The 9,360-nt window shown below is 30.5% G+C and overlaps 1 pseudogene; it reads left to right on the plus strand.

Annotated features, from left to right (window-relative positions):
- The first annotated feature begins 2,217 nt into the window (after window positions 1-2,217).
- On the plus strand, window positions 2,218-5,093 carry LOC149577205 (alpha pinene synthase, chloroplastic-like; annotated as a pseudogene).
- Window positions 5,094-9,360: the final 4,267 nt, after the last annotated feature.

Consider the following 9,360-nt stretch of genomic DNA (forward strand, 5'->3'; position numbering starts at 1 on the left):
AAATAAGGATTACCTTATTACCATAAAATAATAGCATTTTCAAATGAGGTGTATGATCACCCCTTTACCTTCTATCACAAGTCTCCATCATTAGATGAGATAACATATCTAGTTGCCACCTAGGTGCCCTACACCACAAGTTTGAACATTACCAAAGATGGTATTGCCAAATCAAAATGAAATCCAATATCCAAAAAGAGAGAGAGGTTATTTTAGGTCTCTGCAATATGGTCTTGTAGCACCTAGAATTGTATCCATACCTCACACCAAGATATGCTTTGTCAAAATCACTATCCTATGGCATTTAGTGACTCTTAGGGACGGTTTGATTCAGTGTTCTCGACAATGTTTGAGCCTTCAATAGGATGGGATGATCTTGGGGCTATGATTTATCCTGCCACCCAGAGCTAATGAAATAGATAGTTTGATCCCACGATGAATGGTGAGAGAGATTTGATAGTTGGCAACTTTGTACTAGCCAACACTACAAGTTTTAGCATCACCTTAGATGGGGTCGCAAAATATAAATGGAATCAGATCTCCAAATAGAGAGAGAGGCCACTATAGGTCTCTGTAACATGACCCTCTAGAACCCAAAATTGCATCCATACTTCACACAAGCTTCAAGATATGCTCCATCAATGATCATTGCACTATGTCATTTAGTGACTCTTAGGGATGATCAGTTTGACATGCCCAACAATATTTGAGCACTCAATGGGATAGGAGGAGCTTGGGGATAGGGTTTACCCAAACACTTAGAGCTAACAAAATAGATAGCTCGATCCCACGATGAACAATGAGAGAGATTCGACAGCTGGCAACTTTGTACTGGTCAATACTACAAGTTTTAGCATCACCCCACATGGGGTTGCAAAATCTAAACAAAATGATATTTCCAAAAAGAGAGAGAGAGGTAATTTTAGGTCTTTACAAAATGGTCTTGTAGCACCCAGAATCACATCCATACCTCACACTAGCTATGAGATATACCCCGTCAAAGATCACTGCCCTATGGCATTTAGAGATTCTTAGGGTCAATTCAATTTGATGTGCCCAATAATGTTTGAGAACTCAATAGGATGAGATAAAATTGGGGATAGGGTTTACTTAGACACTCAAAGCTGATTGAATAGACAGTTTGATCCCATGATGAATGGTAAGAGAGATTTTGCACTTGGCATCTTTGTACTAGCCAACACTACAAGTTTCAGCATCACCCGAGATGGGGTTGTAAAATTTAAATGTAATCAGATCTCCAAAAAGAAAGAGAGATTATTTTAGGTCTCTACAATTTAGTACTATAGCACCCAGAATCACATCCATACCTTGTGCAAGATGCAAGATATGCCCCGTCAAACAACGCTGCCCTATGGAATTTACTGACTCTTAGGATCGATTTGGTTTCGCATGCTTGAGAATGTTCAAGTGCTCAATGGGATAGGAGGAGCTTGAGGCTAGGGCTTATCTATCCACTTAAAGCTAATGGAATAGATAGTTTGATCCCATGATGAACGGTGAGAGAGATTCGGTAGCTGGAAACTTTGTACTAGACAACATTACAAATTTTAGCATCACCAAAGATGGGGCCACAAAATCTAAATGGAATTGAATCTCCAAAAAGAGAGAGAGGTTATTCTAGGTCTTTGCAAAAAAGTTCCATAGCACCCAAAATTGCATCCATACCTTGCACGAGCTCCAAGATATGCCCCATAAAAGATCACTGACCTATGGCATTTTGTGACTCTTACGGTTGATTCAGTTCGACATGCCAAAGAATGTTTGAGCACTCAACAAGAAAAAAAGAGCTTGGGGCTATGGTTTACCCTACCACTTAGAGCTAACAAAATAGATAATTTGATCCCACAGCAAATGGTGAGAGAGATATGAGCAAGATATGTATGCCTAGGCCACTTTGTGCAAGATATGAGCAGCAGTTGCATCTATTGGATTCTATGTTAGTGGACATATTTGATATACATTTGATTTATATATGAAATTTTATATTTGATGTATGACATATATTTGACAATCAGTTCGGCATACCTGAGAACATTTAACCACATTTACCATACTTTATTATATGAAAGGCTTTACTCTACTTTATTATATGAAACTATTTTTTGTTTTTGGTTGAAACTATACAACTTTATTTCCACATCACAATATAACTTATTGTGTTTTATTACTATTATTATTTTAAGTAGATATGATGCAATGGCAGATGTGTTAGAGAAGTTCAAATAAAAAGATGAAAAGTTCTTTCATTGCCCCACTCACTCTGAGGAGGAGATAAAGAGTATAGTAAGGTTGTTTCAAGTTTTGTTGATTGCATTCCTAGAGGAGAACATAATGGAAAAAACTAAAGACTTTTATTCTATGTACTTAAATAAAATCCTACAAAAGGCTCCCACTTCTAGTGCCAATCTTCTACAAGAGGTAGTAATGATGTTGCTGGTCATTAAAAAAGAAAAGATGATATCTTTTCCATTATAATGATGCTTGTTTTTGTTAGAATGTTAGAATGTATGAAATATAGTAAAGTTATTTTCTTTAAACTCTAATGTAAACACTATCATGCGCAGATATCACATAACTTAGAGTATGCTTGGCACACCAATTTGCCAAGATTGGAAGCAAGGAATTATATGGATATTTATGGAGAAAATAGCTCATGGCTCAAGTAACTAAACTATTTTTAATTTTGAATAATATTTTGTCTTTTAGAGTTAGTTTGTTGTTTGGAATAGGTATATGTAAATTCTTAAAATTTTAAATTTTTCATGTTTCTACACCAAATAAAAATTGTGAATAAGAATATGTATTCTAATTTTCACCTAAAAATGAACATCTACAATTCTACCTAAGTAAGGGGAATTGGAATATGTATTTCTATTTCAGAAAACATGAATTTTTGGGTTTGTGAATTCACCATCAAATTTTGACTCGACCAAACAACAATAGGAACATGTATCCCCATTTTCTATTCCAGAATAACTATTTCAGAATAACAATTCCAATTCACGTATTTCTATTCCTGCAACCAAATAGACCTAGAGTAATATTCTTACATATTTTTACTTTTAATGACTAATTTTCAGGAATGAGGATAATCAAAAGATTTTATATCTAGCTAAATTGGATTTTAATATTATGCAATCATTGTATCGAGAGGAACCTCAAATGATCAATAGGTAAGTTGATTGAAAGATATTTAAACTACTTTTAAAATTGATAACACTTAATCATTTTATTAGTATAGGGTTGTTTGAATCTTTCATCTTGATATGAATATTTGAATTAGGATATGCATATTTATATACAAAACAATGCTTATAAAATTTTAAGATTACTTTTTTCTATGCTTATAAAATATTTTTATTTTATTTTATAATTTTACATTGTATTTTTATGTAGTTGGTGTAATATTTTATTTATATCTTTTATTTATGGAATTTATTTGTGTTTATCATGTTTAGATGGTGGGAGGAGTCAAAATTATATACATTGGAGTTTTGTAGACATAGACATGTGGAATATATCTTTTTGGCATGTGCAATTACAACTAAACCTAAATATTCAGCTTTTAGAATTGCCTTTGCAAAATTTTGTACCCTTGGAACAATTATAGATGATTTTTATGATATGTATGGAACACTTGATGAACTTGAGCTTTTCGGTGACACCTTTAATAGGTATGAATTTATTTATGAACTATTTTTTTAAAAAAATTTATTTTATAAAATATTATTAATACAAAGTATTGACATTTGGTTTAGGTGGGATTCCCCTCCTGTAGATCACCTTCCAAAATATATGAAAATTGCATACCATGCACTTTATGATGCAATTAATGAAAGTGTACACGAGGCACACAAGATTCAAGATAGAGACACTCTCCACCATGCTCGAAATGCGGTATAAATAAATACTCTTTATATTAGATGCTTGTCATCAATTCCTTCAAAAATTTATTTGTTTATAATACTACTTTGTTTTCAAGGTGTATATATTTCATTTTATTTTATTGAAAATTAGAATAAAGCTATTGAATACACTATATATAAAATATGTGTACTATTTTTTAAATATCAATTATTACTAAAATTGATTTATTGAAATTTATTTCAAAATTAATTATAATAATTTTTTTGTTTACTTCTCTATTTTTGATTTCTTCCATTCATCTAGTAATGACACACAACTTTTTCTTATATGTCTATTAAGTACAACTCACTATGTATTTCATAATTAATTACAATGCACATTTCTTTATAATAGAGTATATCAAAATATTTTTAAAAAGAGTGCATACATTTTCCTTAATATGGTTATTTTGAAAATCAGGTTAGTATTGATTAGGTTAATGTACTCAATTATTAAGATTAATTTATATGGTTGGATTTTAAATAAATTACTTTTTATTGCAGTGGGATGGTTATTTACTTTCTATGTGGAAAGAAGCTAAGTGGATTTCTACTAGACATATACCAAATTTAAGTACATAAAAAATAGAGTAGAGAGTGTAGGCTCTCGTACAGCTACATTGCAAGCACTATTAACAGTAGATAAAATTTCAGAAGACGATCTTAAAAAAATTAATTATCCATCAAGGTTCAATGATCTTTTGGGATTGGTTGTTGGATTAAGAGGTGATATTCAAACATTCAAGGTATGTCATATTGTACCAATCAAAATATAGTATTTTTATTTATAGAGAAACTATAAAGTTATTTTTTTATGAGGGTTTAATCATTATCATAATGAAAACTAAACTAAACAATTTTTGAAGGCCAAGGAAGCTCGAGGAGAAATTGCTTCATCCATAGCATGTTATATGAGAGATCACTCAGAATCTAGCAAGGAAGATGCATTGAAGTCCATCAACTCTATGTTAGATGGACATATGAAAGAATTGAACATGGAGCTTTTCAAACATAACAAGATCCCAACATGCATCATGGATATTTCCTATGACACATTAAGGTGTGCTCTACTTTTCTACAAAGAGAGATGGATTTAGCATTTCTAGTAAAGATATGAGGAATCATGTCAAAAAAATTCTCATTGATCCCATCATCATGTATTATTAATAATTTATGGGGTACTATGATTATGAACTACTTTTTCAAGTATAAAAAGATTTATAAATTCTCTATAATCAAGTGATAGAGGATAATAAATCTCTAGGTTATTTCAGTGTATTAGTTTGTTTTCATGTATTAAAAATTTTATTCCCTACTATTGTTCCTCATTTTGACCATGACTTATGAATCTCACATTTTTTTTACGCTACAAATATGCTTCAATTTATTTTAGTGTCTATATTTTGGTTTAAATATACAATTTATTAAAGGCTTGAGGTAATTTATTTTTAAGATAGGAATATGTTCATTTGATATAGATTTATGCCATATCCTTGTCATGTTAATATATTGCAATATCTTACATTTTTATTAAGTTTTATTTAATTATAGTTCAAGGTACAACCCTTATTTTGTGTGTGTGTGTGTGTACACACACACACACACACACACACACACACACACACACAAAGAGAGAGAGAGAGAGAGAGAGAGAGAGAGAGAGAGAGAGAGAGAGAGAGAGAGAGAGAGAGAGAGAGAGAGAGAGAGAGAGAGAGAGAGAGAGAGAATTTTACTCTCTAATTTCTATTGAAACAAAATCATAGATTTTGAAAACAAAAAGTACATATTTGAATGTAATTATGCTTAGTATATAAAAAATTGATTATATTCATTGATATCATTAATAATACATCTCATTTATAGCCATTCTTCTTATTTTTTTTCTATATTTAGGTTGTGAAAGAAAATAAATGTGTAATTTTCAATTCACCAAGAATGTATTTAAGATTTCTACACCAAAAGGAAAAAAATAGTAACTCAAAAATAGAATCATTTTTTCTTGTATCAAACCTCTTCAAAATTATTATTTTCTCTTTTGAAAAAGACACTATATAAAAAACAAATAAGTATTTATTTTTTGTAGTTGTGGAAAGAGAAGTGAATTTTTGATAAAGGCTTGATACCTTGAACTTTTGACGTATATTTGTATACTATATAGGAATAATTAGAAATTACAAGTTTGAAAACATTCTTTATCAATTATATTGTTAAACAATAATATATGCTTGGTAATGAAAAACTTCAAATGAAATAGTATATAGTATGCTAAAATTGACCCAATTATTATATTGTTCCTAAGAATATATAACACACCTCAAAAAATACTTCACCTTATCAAGAGACCATGTATAAGTCTTCACAAAACTTCCCTACATAAGTCTTCACAAAACTTGTTGGTGATATAAAATACGTACATCTTTTCAAAAATAGCACTACTTTAATAAATAAATCCTAACTTGGGTCAGGCTTAATCAAGATTCCTTGCTACCCTTAAAAGAGTAGACATCTTTGAGTTTAACTATCAAATTATAAATCTCAAACTCGTGAATAACCATTTCTCAAATTATTCAATAACAAAGAAATTTGGATACTAAAGAGCCCCATCAAATTGTTTGATAACACTTACAATGGTATAATTCCTATTCATAAAATCATAATCTCAATGGACAAAACTCCATATTGACATCAACACAAAATTTGCTACCTTTTTCTATCAAATATTATAAAATACATATACTCTTCATAGATGTCAGCACTAAAGATGGCGTATGAAGTCCAAAGTAAATAAATGTAATCTAATAGTACTTTAGATGTGAAGAATTATTACAAAGTGAGAAGATAAATTAAGATGATAAATTTTTATTTTTTTATGATGTGACCCAACTTAGTTATGAACTCTCAAAATACGTACTCATGTTCACCATCATCATCATCATCATCATCATCATCATCATCATCATTATCATCATCATCATCAATACAAGCTCTCAGTTACCTTCATTAGTTTGATCATTTATTTTTCCTTTAAGACTATTACTAGCTTAATTTCTACAAGCCCAAGTTGTTTGGTTTGTTTATTAAAGTAATAACATTTAATTCTCATGGTCATTTTTTAAATTATTGAATATGATTCTTTCTCTTAAGAACATATTATAAATCCCATTTAGTTCTCTTTTCCTCCATAAGAAGCACTAAAACTATATATTCTAAGCTTTATAAAATTATTTGATTGAGTGAAAAGCATTAAAGTATTGTATTTTGAAAAAAAAATATCTATAAAATACATATAACATCTTATCATCTACTAGAACCTTTAATGTCTAGATACCTAATGATATACCTCAAATTACATGTATGTTTTGAAATTGTCATTATTTTTTGCATTTCAAAAATTAAAACTCTATGTTTCTAATATTATTTTGTAGCAACTAATTATTCACAAAATATTTTATACAGTTTACCCCTAATTTACTTTGAAATTATGCAGCTCACACAAGTGTATCTTCACACTAATTCATTAATTAAGAATGGAAATAGACAAATTATTAGATTTTTGAAACTCACTAATCTTTCCATTGATCAATAATTACCTCTACAATCCTTGAAAAATCCTTAAATGACAAAGAAAACTCTAAACTAAAAAAAAAATCAAAAGTTCCATTTTTGGAAGATTTTCACAAATTTGAAATTTTGCCATTTTATGTAAATTTCAAAATAAATCCTAGACAACTAGTTTTTTTTCCTAAGGGTACTCTAGCATAGTATATGAAGAATTTAAAAATACTCTTGAAATTGTAAACATAATTTCAAAGTTATTACAAACACACTTTTTTTTAAATGTAGAAAAAAACTAAAGCTAATTTTGAAGGTCTAAATGAGGTTGCTAGCTCCCTAAACAATGTTGAAACAACCACAAACTCCTTTTGAAAAAGACGTTTTCATTGCCATGAGAATGACATAAGATGATCATTAATTTAGAGGTGAACTTAGATATAGTGATGCATTTTGTTATCATTAATGGGAACTTAGACATACAATTAAGAAGATCTGATTGGTAAGTACATGACATATTTGGTAAGTAATCATGTCATGTGTCAAATCATCATTCATTGGGTTGGCCCTACTATCTCTCATCACCTATTTCCTTGGTCAAACTTGGTCAAACTTAGTAATCATGTCATGTGTCACATCATCATTCGTTGGGCTAGCCCCGCTACCTCTCATCACCTATTTCCTTGGTAAAAAATGCTCAATATAGTTTAGTCAAAATTTGTCGATGAACTACATAGTTGGCCAGGGCTCCACCAAGCATAAAGAACAACCAGTCTCAAAAGGTTATCACCTTTTAGACACTATTTTGTTATGTGCTAACATATAATCACATTTGAATTTTCAATGCATAGAAAATGTGGGATAATTTGCGTTAACCTTCTTTAGTGCAATCTCTTAAAATCAAAAACTTAATTTGTCCATATATGTCCCATCAGACAGAATGCACAAGTGAGTGCTTAAACCTACAATTTCTTCACAGATATGGGATTTTAAGAAATATTGAGTGAGCATTTGATAATCTAGCATGGATTTTGTACACATATTCACTCCATGGATGAAAGAATAGACCAGCGGTCATGGTCATTCATTTTGATGCTCAAATCAGCATTAATTGCCCTTAATCGAGCTTTATTTGCAAAAAATGATGCACTATAGTTTGAAAATTTAGTAAGGAAACAATTCCTTTACTACATACTTCTTCTTTTCCTCACTATTTTCAATACACTGAGTCCTCAACTTGCATTGCGAGCCTTTTAATGGATTATTTCATGAGACAATCCATAGACAACAATTTCATAGAAAGAAAATATTGGTGAAGCAGATCTCCACATATATGAACTTAAGAATTTCCTTGAGATATTCAATTCCCTCCTTTATCTCCTTTATGTGTGTGCATATGTTGATACACTTATTTGACCTCAATTGATGATATTTCATGACATTCCTTCTTGATCACAAAAGGTGTATTCTCTTATCTATTAAGATGCCCACTATTGATATCATCTTTACATTATTAATTTAATAATCAACCATGATTATAACCTCTCAAACATCTTCAATTTTCTTAAAATCTTAATGGGCTGACAAAATCAGTTGGACTCGAAAGTGAGTCGAGCTAAAATAAAAATAACATTTCAAACAAATGTCTCTTCAAAATGATCCAAGGAACTCTTCATACTCATTAGATTCAAAATAGATCATTGATTTGAAATTTAGCTCATTTTTCACCACCTTTGCAAACTTTTCATTTTGTGTGGAGGAGCCCTGGAATTGACCTTAAAAACTAATAAGGTCACTTGACCATGACCTGACATCTAATACACATGCTCTTTGTTCCACATACCTCTCACCTGCAAAATCTTTCCTCATGATGGCATCCAGG

The sequence above is a fragment of the Cupressus sempervirens genome, chromosome 1 (assembly GCF_028749045.1).
Source record: "Cupressus sempervirens isolate cs-2001-9-10 chromosome 1, ASM2874904v1, whole genome shotgun sequence".
NCBI lineage: Eukaryota > Viridiplantae > Streptophyta > Pinopsida > Cupressales > Cupressaceae > Cupressus > Cupressus sempervirens.